Here is a 16535-nt window from a genome sequence, read left to right as displayed (position 1 = left end):
AAACCATAGGCCTACGTTCGTACGTTAACGTGTTTGTCACGTGCGCTCGCGTTCATGTGACTTCGCGTGTACAAGACTGGATTTTGTAACCGTGGCATTTCCTATATACGCGTGCGTTCTTGGATGGTCGCGCGGACCTTCATTCTGATAGTTAGTTTTTGGTGTACAATTCACATTCTGACAGGGAGTAAGTTACCCCATATCACTAGAATCCTCGGTCATGTCGCCATGTAACGTGGTGTCCAGTGGATATGAGAGTTTTCTTTTTTTAATTGATTGAAGGCAAGGACCTAGTCTGCTGATATCAAAGATAGAAACATCCAGAAGTGACCGATTCATGATCGTGCGAGTGCGGGAGTTTTTAGGTTCACGCTTGAGACTGCGTTTGAAAATTTATATGAGCTGGGACATTCACTTTATCACCGGGATGTTATCATGTTTACGAGATCGCGGGTGTAGGTGCCGGGGATGGTCGCGAAGGGCTCGCGCATTTGTATATTAACGTGTTTGTCACGTGTATGTGACATCGCATGTATAATTTTGATTTTATAATGATGTAGCGTGTATTCTTGTTTGATCGCGCGCGGACCGTGAATCTGATGCTTAATTGTTAGTGTATGGTACAGATGGTAGTCCGTTTCCCTATGGGGAAACTTGAGATCCAGATCATGTCACCATGGAACGTGTTGTTTATTTAATATGAGAATCACTTTTTGATTGGTTCAACTGAAGGTATTAGTCCAGACTGGTAAAACTTTCGGACGTGGCCGTTTCATGATCGCGCGAGTGCTGGGTTAATGTTTGAGACCGCGTTTGGAAGTTTAAAGATGCCACGTTTACTTAACCACCGGGGAGTTTTCATGTAGGCGAAATCGTGGGCGCAAGTATATGTGGATTATTGCAATTGCATGGTCGAGTTTGTGGCCAGCTTTGTGTTATCGCGAAGGCCACGAGCGTTTGTACCAATATGAGTATAGATAGCGTATAATAGAGATATTCTAGTAAAAGGAATCAAAACATGCCGAATAAAGAAAAAAGATGCAAAGAGCTTGATGAGAAGTGTATAAATTGAACAATACTATTTTGGTATACATAAATAATGGAAAAGCAAACTAATAGATGAAAAAAAGAAAAAGACTAATGAGTTAGAATAGAAAAACACTTGTAACATCCAATCAAACTCGTCTAAATGCAGCAAATGTTGTATATTTATCATTAACGACAATCGCATGCTGTTAGACTTTCATCATGCTATGCTGGCCGGGAATGGATGACTCGCGTGCGTCAGTAAATTTATTTTACCCTAATTTATCCAACCCGACTTTCCCAAATGAATAGAACCAAATGTTCAGATCGATCACCAGAAGTATTAGCCACTATTCTATCATATACGTCAGTTCTGCATCCATTCCCTGACCCAACTGTCACAAATACTCAGACGAATACATACATAGATAGACATACGACTAACACATAACAGTTGTACACTAGTACGAAAAACTACGATTATCACAAATCTACAACTAATAGGTTTCTACTTATTCTACTTTATTAAATTAATTTAATTATTAAATTAATTTAATTAGTATATGCATGATGACGAAGTCGACCGATAGATGGACACACAATGACTCCCTCCGTGAGCCCCGTCCACGAATACCACCAATAGAACAATATTTGCAAACAAGGCACACAATAAGTCAATCTACGTTGATCCGCCAGTCGGCCACGACACCGCGCATAGACCAGTGGTTTAGCGTTAGCATGCGCTGGTGCATAGTATGAAAAAACATATAACATAAAAAAGGCGCATAAGCCCTCTCGGTCTCCTCGATGCACCACTATCGAGGCGTAATGCAATACCCATCTTAAAGCAATTGATGCTTGATGATGTTTGCAATGCCGTCAAACCCCTAAACCTTGGGGAGGGGGAAATGATACATTTTCAAATTGGATTTAAATGTGCAATTATAATATTTTTATCGATTTAATTAGTTTGTCTGATTTGGTATTATGCATTTTATGTGTTTGAAAAGGTTTCTTCGTAATGTTTTATCTAAAAAATCTTAAATAAATGGTGTCCACAATATGTCTTAAAAAATTGATATCAACTTATTTTGAACACCCCTCGATTTTCTTTCTTGACAGCTATTTGTTTATCGAGTTAGAATATTTTTTTTTTTTTTTAATCAGTGTATATTAAAATTCATTAAAACTATTTACAGATTATATTCTAAGTTAAACTTCAGTTCATCTATATCTACATCATTATTGCATCTGTTTATGAAGTTCACGTAATTTATTAGTAGTTTGAGGATATTGCTTTTTGCTGTTCTGGACACTCCATTTAGTGTTGGTCTAACTAGATCGGTGAACGTGAAGCTTCTCCAGCCGCCTATCGATGCAGTCGTCATACGCCGTAACATTGTCCAAGCCGCTGCTACTCGTTGACACTCGCTAAATTTATGTTGTATGGTTTCCTGTACAGCGTTGCAGTGTACGCACTGCTCTCCATCTGACCGTCGAATGATGAACATCAGTCGCCGGTGTTCTGTTTTACCGTTTACGAGCAGGAATAAGTCGGTTCTTTGTTGCGACGATAGTCCTCGCGTTTGATGAATGTTTAGCCATATTCGGTTCCAGTCAACGTGCACATTTTCCCGCTCGATTCGTGGTAACTCTGTACTATTTACGTAGAATCTGTGGATAACATCAGCAGTAGGGTTTTGTTGGATTTGCGGGGGCAAGAGTGGGAAATGCTGGCGGATTAGTTTCACATCCGGGCAGTCTGCTGGTACGTTTATAGGATTTGCATTGTCTTGAAAAATGAGTGATTTGTAGAACGGTATGGAGTTGATCTCCTGGATGTGACGGTTTATCAGCAACGCTTTACATTTCAACCCCGGGAGTTGAAGATTGAGTCCCCCCGCTGTTCGATCTCGCGCTAATTGCAGCATTGGAACACGCGCTGCCAGCCCGCGCCACAGGAATGTTCCCATCGACGCAGTCAATTTCGCTGTATGTACACTCGACGGGGGAAGAATGGAGGATATGTACCAAATTCTGGAGGTGACGAAAGTGTTTAATAAAATCACCTTTTGCAGAAGTGTCAACGTACGAAGCGAATGTAGCCATAAGAGTCGTGCAAATTTTTCCACCAGGGACTCCCAATTTAGTCTTACCATAAGCCGCACTGAGTTCGCGAATATCACACCTAAAATCTTCACGGTGTTGTTTGTCTGCAACCATGGTACATTCAGCTGGTTCCCATCAATGAGGCCTACATCAATTGACGTCGTCTTTGCCAAATTTAATAGCGCTCCCGATACACGAGAGAAACGAGAGAATATTTCGTGTATCTGCTCTATTTTCCGTACGCATGTAACGATTACACTGATATCATCGGCATATGCTATGATTAAATCGTTTCCGCACACATTTTCAATCTGCTTCAGCAAAGGTACCAAGTATAGTGCGAAAGTGAGCGACGATAAAGGATTGCCTTGAGCAATCGATCGTTGTATAGGGAAAGAGGGTGATAGATGACCGTTGACGATCAGTCGACACGACGTCATTGTAGCAAATCTGGAGAGTAGTGCCACTAACCGGCGATTGATACCGAGTGCGCACATGTTGTCGAATAGGTACTCACGGTTTACCCGATCGAACGCATGGTCCAGATCGAACGAGATCAGTTTTCCACTTTGCTTTCGTGCGATCAGCTGAGCAATCCTATCTTTTATAGACAGAGTGGCTTGAAAAATATTGCGATCGGAATTCGAGCATTTTTGTACATCTCCTAAAATCTGGTGGTTAGTTACGATTCTCTCAAGCCTCGCTTTGAGGATACGAGACAGCAACTTATAGTCGAAATTTATTAGCGAGATGGGTCTATATGAGCGAGCGGTATCCCAAGTGTTTTTCTTTTTCACTAATACCATAGTAGTTTCTACGAACTCTGTGGGGAAGTTCGACGAAAGGGCCTCGTTTAGTATAAGATTGATCTCACGGTGTATCACGTCGAAAGTTCGTAGATAGAACTCTCTCGGCAAACCGTCAGAGCCCGGCGATTTTCGAGGTGCGCTCGTTTTTATTGCCTCAAGAATCTCGGTTGTTGTGATTTCACTCAACTCGCTTCGTTCGCTGCGTCGTTGTCTGGTATCACCCTGGTGCACATAAAATCGTCGTCTCTCACCCCTCCTGTATCAACAGCAGTGTACAAATCTTTGTAATATTCTAACATGTGTCTCTCGATATCTTCGGCCCGGTCTATGATTTCATCTCTTTCGTTCCGTACTATATCGATCGTTGTTCTTTTCCTTTTCCTTTCTGCGAGTTGAAACGTGGACATTGGTTCACCGGCGATATGCGTCTCGTTGATACGTACAAACATGTGCGTAAACTCTCGTTGATGTGACAACATTTCCGCTTTCAGACGATTGATGGTTGTCAACATTGTTGGATCTCTATAGTATCCGTCGTACGCTATCCGTAATTGTGTATACAGCCGTTGATGCTCGCGGTGAAAATCGTCATATGCTAATTTTGATTTCCACCGGAAAAAGGATTTTGTTTTAGGCTTAGCGTACGACGTCCACCAGCCTATCCTATCCACAATTTTGTCGTTGACGAGTCCAATACTGCCATCGAGTTTGGAATTCTTCGATATTCTCTGTGTTTAGGAGGTGAGGACGTAAGGACCAGAAACCACGACCAGGCTCCCGACCGAGGTGGGGAAGACAGAGACGGATGGATACCGCTTTATGGTTTGTAAACGAGCATACATGTGTAGTCGTGCTTCGCAAGTGTTCACAGAGGCCCGAACTTACGTAGAAGCGGTCCAATCTCGACATCGAGTTGTGAGTGATGTAAGTATACCCGGCGTCTGTGTTCTTAGATATAAAAGGAGCATTCGACTCTGTTTCCATTAATGTTCTCTCAGAGAAACTACATCAATGTAGTCTTTCACCAATATTAAATAATTATTTATACAACTTATTGTCAGAAAAGCACATGCATTTTTCATATGGCGATTTGGCAACATTCAGAATAAGTTACATGGGCCTCCCACAAGATTCTTGTTTAAGCCCCCTTCTCTACAATTTTTACGTGAATGACATTGATAATTGTATTGTCAGCCCATGCACTCTAAGGCAACTTGCAGATGATGGCGTGGTTTCTGTTACAGGACCAAAAGCCATAAATTTACAACAACCACTGCAAGATAGTTTGGATAATTTATCAAGTTGGGCTTTGAAGTTAGGCATCGATTTCTCTACGGAGAAAACAGAGTTGGTTGTTTTTTTCAAGGAAACGTGATCCAGCTCAGCTTCAGCTTCAGTTGGTTGGTAGGACGATAACCCAAGTCATGACCTTCAAATATCTCGGAATTTGGTTCGATTCTAAAGGTACATGGGGAGGCCACATTAGGTATCTGATAAAGAAGTGCCAACAAAGGATACATTTTCTCCGAACAATAACCGGATCTTGGTGGGGTGTTCATCCAAGTGACGTGATACTTTCAGTAATGGAATATGGGTGCTTCTGTTTCCGTTCAGCTGCAAACACTCACATTATTAAATTGGAACGAATACAGTATCGTTGTTTACGAATCGCCTTAGGTTCCATGCAATCGACACATACGATGAGTCTTGAAGTACTAGCGCGAGTTCTTCCCTTAAAAGATCGATTCTGGGATCTCTCTTCTCGTTTACTTATACGATGTGAGGTTATGAATCCACTGGTAATTGAAAATTTCGAAAGACTTGTCGAGCTTCAATCCCAAACCAGATTCATGACAGTGTACTTCAATCACATGTCACAAAAAATAACGCCTTCTAGTTATGTTCTGACATGTGTTAATATACTAGATACTCCCGATTCCACTTTATTTTTCGACACGTCCATGCAAGAGGAAATTCGTGGAATCCCGAATCACCTGCGCTCTCTGGAGATCCCTAAAATATTCATAAGTAAATACCAACACATTGGCTGCCATAAAATGTTCTACACTGATGGGTCACGAATCAATGAGACCACTGGCTTCGGTATTTTCAACAATAACCAGGGCTGGAAACGTGACTTTTTTTTATGAACGTCATAAGCTTACAAACTTTCACGCTGCTGCCCGAGCAGGAAAGTCATAGACGAATTTCATGGTTGGTGTACGTATGAATGTCGTTCAATGAATGTAATCTCTTTGGTGTGTGCCACACAGCAGTTTTGTTTCCCACCACCAAGGCTGGAAGAAGTCATTTCGAATTTCATTTTAATGCGAAAGTTCGGGAAAAAACCAATACGACAGCACCGATGCTAGTTTGACTTCGGCTGCTGTGCATGTAAACGGACGAGAGAAAAGCAAAAACGTTCGTGCTGCTGATCGTGCCTGTTACATGTTCGTGAAAGTTCGGTTATTCGGCTTGCTGCCGTAGTTGGGTTTCGTTCGCTAGCTGTTGCGAATGTATGTGAATGGCCCGTGTGTTTTACTTGCATCATCCGTTGCGTTGGAACTGTTGCAAATAAATTTCATAGCAGCGGCTCAAAATGAATGCACAGTGGCACGACTTAGAACAAAAGGTGGACTAAAGTCCAAACTTTACCGCATCGGTTCAAATAGGACGTTTTTATGTAATTTTGGTGCGCTGGATTCGTTTTTGATATTAAAACATTTTAAAAATAAACATTTACCATTCATTAGGGTGCCCAAAAATTTTTTTTTTCGAAATCGTTCTTAAAATTTGTGTATGTTAATTTTCGTGTGGTAAATCGTTTTTTATATGAACACTTGTAAAAAAATTCATTATACATTAGGGTGGCTCAAAAATAATTATTTTGTTGTGAAGGTTCAAAATTTTTTTAAAGAAATTTTTGTGCGCTATTTTGGTTATGAAAATAGAAACTAACTTTACTACTTATTAGAGTGGCTCAAAAGTAAATATATTGTCTTTTGTAATGATTTTTTTCAATAGTAAATTTGAAATTTATTTTCCACATTGAAACGAATTGATTGTCATCTCATTATGGGGTTTTAGAAATGACTATTTTGTTTTTAAGGATCAAATAAGATGTGTTAGACTAATTTTGGGACGTTTAATTCATTATTGGGTTACTTGACATGAAAACTACATTTTCATTCATTTCCAAAACAAACATTTTGAGCGTCTTAGTGGAATGTTGATTTACATTCACTAATCAACAAGATTTTTTTTCACAGGTGTGTTTTAAGTTACTTAGATTGCTTATTTCATATCTTAAATAAAAAATCCAAACCCCTTTTTTCGCGTAAAAATTAAAAATGGTCTTATTTTACATGGATAATATCGCATACCCTTAAGCTATATCAGTGCTATGCAAACTCGGATCAAAATAGTCTCACCAAATAACTAGAACTCAACTGTGTTCACTCAATTTGACAGTTATTGCATAAGTTAGCAAAAATAGTTCCAGAAACATTTTGACATATTTCAGATGGTTGAGAATATTTACTGATTTTTAAACATTCTTAATACCTTTACCACCTAAAAACCAAACTTCCCAATCGGTTTCTTATTCTTGATCACTAGAATAACCCTTGTAGATCATGCTCTCAATGCTATTTGAAAGTTGTGTATGTATTAATGTCATTATTCTAGCTATAAAGTGATTATTCAAATTCAATATCACTAATAACCATGCGTCTCCATTGACAGTTTTTTTAAATTTTGATTGCTTATCGCAAGTTTTCGCAAAACTAGCATAGACTCATTTTAAAGAGAAAATTAAAAGCTTTCGAATGAGTATAGTGTGATCGCGGGCATTCACGGGCGTCGTTGTTGTTATCGCATTAGAAGTTCGAATTCAATAAAAAATCATGACAAACAGTTATCTAAACACTAACTAAACCAACTAGTGACTAATTTTTGGCGATTTTACGATGTAATTTTATCACACGGATAATTTTGGTGAAGTAATGCAATGCATAAAATCAACCGTTTTTTTGAAAAATGAAAATAATCGTATGTAGTTCCTATGGTCAAATAATGCAAAAAACACTTGAGTTATGACCTTCAAAAAGCTGTCAAAAATCCATTTTACGTTCAAATCACCTAAAATCTCGCGAAAATGTCTCTGATGGCTCAGCTGATACGAGCAAAACACTAGTGGGAATATCGCATAACCTTCATATACGGACTTAAGTCCGGGCTCGTCCCACTGTGGAATGTAGTGAACGACATTCATGGCTCATATTTGCAAGATTGGAATGTGCGGCAGTTCGTTTTTCGCTTGCTATAGGAAAGGACTGCAAGCAAAATGTTAGCGGTCACATAGTATCGTTGAAAGGAAAGTTGTTGGCCATTAAAAATCTATAGTTTTGTATATTTACAATTCGCTGATGCGTCAAAATGGAAATATTTTCAACTTTTTAGTAATGAGTTTATATTGAAGGAGAAGTTGTTGGCCGTTGAAAATCAGTAGTTTTGTACATTTACAATGCGCAGGGGGTCTGCCGATGCGTGAAAATGGAAATGTTTTCAGCTTTTTGGTAATGAGGTTTATATTGAAGGGGAATTCGTTGGCCGTTGAAAATCAATAGTTTTGACATTTAAAATGCGCAGGGGGGTCCGCCGATGCGTGAAAATGGAAATGTTTTCAGCTTTTTAGTAATGAGTTTTATATTGAAGGGGAATTCGTTGGCCGTTGAAAATCAATAGTTTTGAACATTTACAATGCGCAGGGGGGTCCGCCGATGCGTGAAAATGGAAATGTTTTCAGCTTTTAGTAATGAGTTTTATATTGAAGGGGAATTCGTTGGCCGTTGAAAATCAATAGTTTTGAACATTTACAATGCGCAGGGGGGTCCGCCGATGCGTCAAAATGTAAATGTTTTCAAGTTTTCAGTAATGAGTTTTACATTGAAGGGAAAATTGTTGACCGTTGAAAATCAATAGTTTTGACATTTACAATGCGCAGGGGGTCCGCCGATGCGTGAAAATTGAAATGTTTTAAACTTTTTAGTAATAAGTTTTATATTGAAGGGGAATTCGTTGGCCGTTCAAAATCAATAGTTTTGAACATGTACAATGCGCAGGGGGGTCCGCCGATGCGTCAAAATGGAAATGTTTTCAGCTTTTTGGTAATGAGTTTTATATTGAAGGAGAAATTATTGGCCGTTGAAAATCAATAGTTTTGTACATTTCCAATGCGCATGGGAGTTCGCCGATGCGTCAAAATGGAGAAGTTTTAAACTTTTTAGTAATGAGTTTTATATTGAAAGGGAAATTGTTGGCCATTCAAAATCAATAGTTAGGAAATAATAGTTAAATTATGCGTAAATAACCACAAAACTGCTTTTTAGTTGAACAACAGTCTAACTAGTGGAGGTCTAACTAAAACACGGTCCAGTCAAAGAGTTACGAACCAGAGAATAAACCCCAATAAAAAAATTATACACAAACTTTAACCCAGTCCAACGATTCCACATATTGTTTGGATGATACCCTGAACAGGTCGTTAGGCTCTTGGATCATTAGATGTTTATTAGGGAAGACTGTACAGATTTTTTATTAGGATGCACATTTCCAACAAAGCTATCTGACAGCTCTGGAAAATTTTAATATGGAATCAAGATGTAAATGTTAGAAAGGTGTGAACATTGTCGCGTCTGGGTCAGGGTTACCATATTCACAGATTTTTCTGTAATGTCACAGATTTTTTTCACAATTTTTGATCACAGATTCTTTTTCACAGATGACAGATTTTTTGCATTTTGTCATCACAGATGGTAAAAAGATTTTTTCGCCGAAACACAGATGTCAATGTGGCATCCCTGGTCTGGGTGTGTTTCTTGATGTTAGGTCAACACTAAGACAAGACGTGACAATCGGCTTCTTATTTTTCCTTCGATATTCTTCTTTTCGCGCATTTTCTTCCTGCCATCTTCCGAACAGTGTTGCTATTTTTATTAATGAAAATGAAGGCTTGTTAATTTATTTTATGCCGGCAATATTTTGTATCTTGAATCCACTATATTGATTAATGGCACCGTTTTTCTATATCATGGGTGTTTAGTAAGGTTTGATGAAGCCATTTTCTGAAAAATTCTAGATTATATTGTGGTTTCTGTCTTATTTTTGTTAAAGATAATCAACCACGTATACGGTAAATGCATGATAAATACTTGTTTCACTTTGCCGTACAATTTCTTTTCAATTTAATCATTTTTTCGTCTTTAACGATAATAATTTTATTTGTCAAAAGTAATGACAATCTTTTCTATAAATATTGCAACACTGCCAAACATCATTTCTACATTCCAAACTAAAAAATAGTTAAACACGAAAACAAGAATAAAATACCACTGAACAGAGAAAAAACAAAAAAAGTAACCAAAGATGAAAAGTTATCGAAACTGTATCACTTAATTTGTATACTATACAGAAATGTAACAAAAATGAAACAATAAATATTTAACGTTAAAAAACATCATTTCGCTATCTCTGCAGTAACATTGCGTACGGTAAAAAAGTCAGAATCAACCAATCAGGAGCTGGACCATTCTGACGTAAAATTGGAACAAAACGCCCCCCTATTGTCATGTCACGTGTTATTGAATCGTGTGAACGCTGTGACATCGAGATATTACAAATTTACATATATTCAGTTTTAAATTTTAGCGAACTCTGTGTTCACGAAGGACTATCCTCCAATGATCATTCTCTTGCATAGACCGTTTACAATATTAAATTATAGTCTCGTCAAACAGCAAGTGGCATAAACCCCAATATGATAACGGATAAGATTTTTACATATGTGACGCCAGTGTTTTGATTTTACATCCGACAGGATTGGGATGGCGTAAATACTACATCATTCTAAAAAACAAATCATGAATTGGAACAAATTGATTTGAATATAACAATTTAGCATTTTCAAGTTTTCTGAGTTTTTCAGAGGTTGCCACCAATAATCTTATTATACACATGCCTACACCTTATGATGATTACCTTGAAACGACTTTGTGTTTGTCAAATTGGTCACTCTTCGCATTTTTCTTTTGATACGCAATTCTCACTTCGACATAGATCTTTCATGAGGGCCTAAATCAGTGATGCCGCAAGTCCAGATTTATGTGGAAAGGTACAGATTTTTGAAGCATTTTTGGCACAGATTCTGTACGGTACCCGAATAAACATCTAATGATCCAAGAGCCTAACGACCTGTTCAGGGTATCATTCATACATTATGTGGAATCGTTGGACTATGTGGGTTAAAGTTTGTGTATAATTTTTTTTATTAGGGTACACATTACAGATTTTTGTAAAAAAGTACAGATTGGTACAGATTTTTTACATGACAGCAAGGTAAAATAATTTAACCCTGCGATGCATCCCAGTAAACAGTTGAGTTAGGCAGCAGTGATGGCAAGAATCTGAAGTGGAGCTAGTACTGATTGAGCTTGAACTGAAGCTGACATTATAATGCAATATGCGAGAAACAAGCTTCTAGCAAATCAAAGGGATGATGTCTAATAAAAGCTGAGCGAATCTTCTCGGAGTGCATACGTTTACTCTGACGTACTCCATTTGAATTCCTGCAAGCCGGTTTCTCGCATCTTATTGATATTTCCAACCCCATCTCAGCTTCTCGCCGCTACTCTGTTGGCCACCATTGGTTGGTAAACAAAGTGGCAGTGAAAATTTGAGCTGGAGCTGATATTGACATTACCCAGTCAAACTCATCCAGAATTCTAACTGATTTCCCACACTACTTTTACAGTGAACGGCAAGTTACGGCGCCGCCTTTTAGTTTACTGGTTTCTTGCGGAATTCCAGCTCAAATAAAACAACCGAGTCAGAATGTCTGGTTTGATTTCCCCGAATGGAAAATATGTAGAAGAAAAATGATTTTTTTAACAACCTCGTTATTGTTTGGGTACATAATCCGGTCCTTCTTTCGATAGAAGAGTGCAGATAGAAAGGATCCCGGTACAGATTTAATTGTGGCAATACTGGCCTAAATCGCCAATGTAAGCAAACCGAGTTTTCGCTACTATGATATTATGCGACTAAAATACTGCAAGGTAGCGGTAAAAATGATCGAAAACATTTCCTTTTGAGATTTCCACTATCGAAATATGCCAAAATGTAATGGTGGATTATGAAAAAAGAATCCTTTTGTTCGTTTAATTGTTTCTTATGTATTGGCACAAAATTATTAATGAAACGCAACTATTGATTTTTAACGGCCAACAACTTCTATTCATTTTCAATGGCCAACAATTTCCCCTTCACTATAAAACTCATTACTAAAAAGTTGAAAACATCTCCATGTTGACGCATCGGCGGACCCCCCTGCGCATTATAAATGTCAAAACTATTGATTTTCAACGGTCAACAATTTTCCCTTCAATATAAAACTCATTACTGAAAACTTGAAAACATTTCCATTTTGACGCATCGGCGTACCCCCCTGCGCATTGGAAATGTACAAAACTATTGATTTTCAACGGCCAACAATTTCTCCTTCAATATAAAACTCATTACCAAAAAGCTGACAACATTTCCATTTTAACGCATCGGTGGACCCCCCCCCCCTGCGCATTGTAAATGTACAAAACTATTGATTTTCAGCAGCCAACGAATTCCCCTTCAATATGAAACTCATTACTAAAAAGTTTAAAACATTTCCATTTTCACGCATCGGCGGACACCCCTGCGCATTGTAAATGTCAAAACTATTGATTTTCAACGCCCAACAATTTCTCCTTCAATATAAAACTCATTACCAAAAAGCTGAAAACTTTTCCATTTTGACGCATCGGCGGACTCCCCTGCGCATTGTAAATGTTCAAAACTATTGATTTTCAACGGCCAACAAATTCCCCTTCAATATAAAACTCATTACTAAAAAGCTGAAAACATTTCCATTTTCACGCATCGGCGGACCCCCCTGCGCATTTTAAATGTCAAAACTATTGATTTTCAACGGCCAACGAATTCCCCTTCAATATAAAACTCATTACTAAAAAGTTTAAAGCATTTCCATTTTCACGCATCGGTAAATGTCAAAACTATTGATTTCAACGGTCAACAATTTTCCCTTCAATGTAAAACTCATTACTGAAAACTTGAAAACATTTACATTTTGACGCATCGGCGGACCCCCCCTGCGCATTGTAAATGTTCAAAACTATTGATTTTCAACGGCCAACGAATTCCCCTTCAATATAAAACTCATTACTAAAAAGCTGAAAACATTTCCATTTTCACGCATCGGCGGACCCCCCTGCGCATTTTAAATGTCAAAACTATTGATTTTCAACGGCCAACGAATTCCCCTTCAATATAAAACTCATTACCAAAAAAGCTGAAAACATTTCCATTTTCACGCATCGGCAGACCTCCTGCGCATTGTAAATGTACAAAACTACTGATTTTCAACGGCCATCAACTTCTCCTTCAATATAAAACTCATTACTAAAAAGTTGAAAATATTTCCATTTTGACGCATCAGCGAATTGTAAATATACAAAACTATAGGTTTTCAATGGCCAACAACTTTCCTTTCAACGATACTATGTGACCGCTAACATTTTGCTTGCAGTCCTTTCCTATAGCAAGCGAAAAACGAACTGCCGCACATTCCAATCTTGCAAATATGAGCCATGAATGTCGTTCACTACATTCATTTTGAGCCGCTGCTATGAAATTTATTTGCAACAGTTCCAACGCAACGGATGATGCAAGTAAAACACACGGGCCATTCACATACATTCGCAACAGCTAGCGAACGAAACCCAACTACGGCAGCAAGCCGAATAACCGAACTTTCACGAACATGTAACAGGCACGATCAGCAGCACGAACGTTTTTGCTTTTCTCTCGTCCGTTTACATGCACAGCAGCCGAAGTCAAACTAGCAGCGGTGCTGTCGTATTGGTTTTTTTTCCGAACTTTCGCTTAAAAATATCATTTGAAATGACTTCTTCCAGCCTTGACAATAACACCTCTATCTCTTTCAAGCTTGCAGAACCTGCTTCCGTTTATACAGCCGAACTAGCAGCAGTTCACTATAGTCTGGAAATCATTGATACTTTACTTCCGAGCCATTATTTCATCCTCACAGATAGCCTCAGCACAATTAAGGCACTACGCTCATTAAAGCTTGATAATCACGCTCCGTTCTTTTTGAAGAAGATACGAGAATACTTAACTAAATTAACAAATAAATCTTATCAAATTACCTTAGTGTGGATTCCCGCTCATTGCTCCATACCGGGTAATGAGAGAGCGGATAATTTAGCCAAAATAGGGGCGCTGGACGGTGACATCTATGAAAGACCTATTGCCTTCAATGAATTTTATAGCGCTTCTCGTCAGAGGACGCTTACTAGTTGGCAAACATCATGGGACAATGGAGATCTGGGACGGTGGTTGCACTCAATTATCCCTAAAGTATCAACGAAGGCATGGATGTAAGTCGAAACTTCATTCGTGTGATGTCTAGACTCATGTCCAACCATTATACGTTGAATGCGCATCTCCGCCGTATTGGGATCGCAGAAGATAATCAATGTGCTTTCGGAGAGGGTTACGAAGACATTGAACATGTTGTTTGGTCTTGCATTGAATATCGTGAAGCCAGATCCCAATTAATAGACTCCTTACGAGCCAGAAGAAAACCACCCTATGTACCTGTTCGTGATATCCTCGCTTTACGAGATCTTACATACATTGGCCATATTTATCATTTCCTGAAAACAATAAATATTCAAATATAATTATCCCCACAATGTTTCTAGTTTTTTCCCTTGCTACCCACAAACAATTTACATCTCTTCGCAGTTAGTTAAGTTAAATAAAACGATATAAATAAAGAAAAAAAACAAAGATTACAGAAAAACTATCAATAGGTTTACAATGAAATTCAAGAAAATAGAGTATAATTAAAAATATTCAAAATGATGATTATCCTCAGTGTTAGCATTAGAAAGTGATTTTTTTTATAACGTGATAGTCTTAAGAACCTTTGTAACATGTTATGTAAAAAAAACCCCGGCGTAAAAAAGCTTTTGCAAATGCCGTGTTAAATAAACATTATATGAAAAAAAATGAATCAAATTAATCAAATGAATCAAATAAATCAAATGATTCAAATGAATCAAATCAGTTTGTCTTCATATCTCGCCCTGAGCAGAAGCAAAAAATCGTCCCGCGCAAGTGAAACAGTCAATTCTACCTAAAAATCAATCGGTGCCTATCACACAAGCAGTCCATATAACAATAGCCTATACATACTGTGCGATTTAGTGATGAGTAACGGTGCCCAGCAAAAAGCAACACAGATGCGGCCGAACTGTGTTGCTGTTGATTTTTCAAAATGCCCCGTAAGACCAGCCATTCGGGAAGTGGAACAGTTATTAAAAGTGCAGATGGAACTCAATCTGGCTGAAGTGAAAACCCTACAAATGCATCATATCAAACATTGCGTGCTGATTTCGTTCAACAACATTAACCAAGCTGAGTCATTCGCCTCGCGAAACAACATGCAGCACACCGCCGAATGGGGCAATGTTAAATATAGCATTCCCGTATACATCGAGAACGGTGCTGTAGAAGTACGGGTCCATGATTTGGCTACGCGTACCCCTGACGGCGTGATTAAAAAATGCTTGCAAAAATACGGAGAAGTAGACTCCGTTACACATGATACATGGAGGAATTTTTTCCCGGGCATCCCTAACGGTGTTCGTGTGGTGAGAATGCGTGTGACCAAGCCAATTCCCTCTTACTTAAGCTTCACAGTGTTAGGAAGGGACGATGCTCTCATTCAACAGACATCACTAGTCACGTACCCAGGGCAAATTCCTACGTGCCAGTTCTGCACGAAGAAGCTGCACCTCGGAAAACCTTGCGTAGAAACTGTTAAAGAAAACTCAAATCCAACTGAAATCAGCACACAACCATCTTACGCTAAACCACTAACAGCTGCATAACCAGCTTCTCCGGATCAAGAACCAGCAAACATGAATTCTACAACGATCGCGTTTAATGTCTCTAAGCCAACAACCAGCAACAACAACGATGAAGCGAAATCAGAAGAGAACGGACACACAATAGCGACCAATACGATTAAAGCACAAACCAGAACAACCGATCGTGAACAGCATGCGAGTTGCACAGATGAGGATAAGGACGAGTACGACAACGAGAAAGAAGGCAGACCAAATGACCCTCAAGATTCGGCGAACAATTTTTCACCGCCAAGGAAACGAATCTCAACATGCAGCAGCAAACTGCGTCAACAAGATGGTACGAGTAAAAAATAAATACTGTTAAATTCTTTATTTTTACATATTGTAAAAGATTAAAAGATGTCCAGCTCAGTTATGCTAACGCGTTGAGCCGTGTCAAATAAACAGAGAAAAAAATGAATCAAATGAATTATATTAATCAAATGAAACATATGAATCAAACGATTCAAATGAATCATATGAATCAAATGAACCAAATGAATTAAATGAATGAAATGAATCAAATGAATCAAATGATTCAAAT

At 38.5% G+C, this 16535-nt stretch overlaps 1 protein-coding gene across 4 annotated transcripts in view; it reads right to left on the bottom strand.

Annotated features, from left to right (window-relative positions):
- LOC131689707 (calcium/calmodulin-dependent protein kinase type 1) overlaps nt 1–16535 on the bottom strand; it is a 128373-nt gene that overhangs the window by 68215 nt on the left and 43623 nt on the right. Inside the window, exon 1 of one of the 4 annotated variants that reach the window (XM_058974979.1) lies at nt 14222–14246. The exons of the other annotated variants lie outside the window; for them this stretch is intronic. The gene's annotated coding sequence lies outside the window, so the exon portion shown is untranslated. Of the gene's footprint in view, nt 1–14221; nt 14247–16535 lie in introns of those variants that run through there. 4 annotated transcript variants of the gene reach the window in all.

This window comes from Topomyia yanbarensis, chromosome 3, assembly GCF_030247195.1.
Source record: "Topomyia yanbarensis strain Yona2022 chromosome 3, ASM3024719v1, whole genome shotgun sequence".
Lineage (NCBI taxonomy): Eukaryota > Metazoa > Arthropoda > Insecta > Diptera > Culicidae > Topomyia > Topomyia yanbarensis.
Note: the sequence above shows the minus strand (reverse complement) of the source record. Positions and strands in the feature narration are given on the sequence as shown.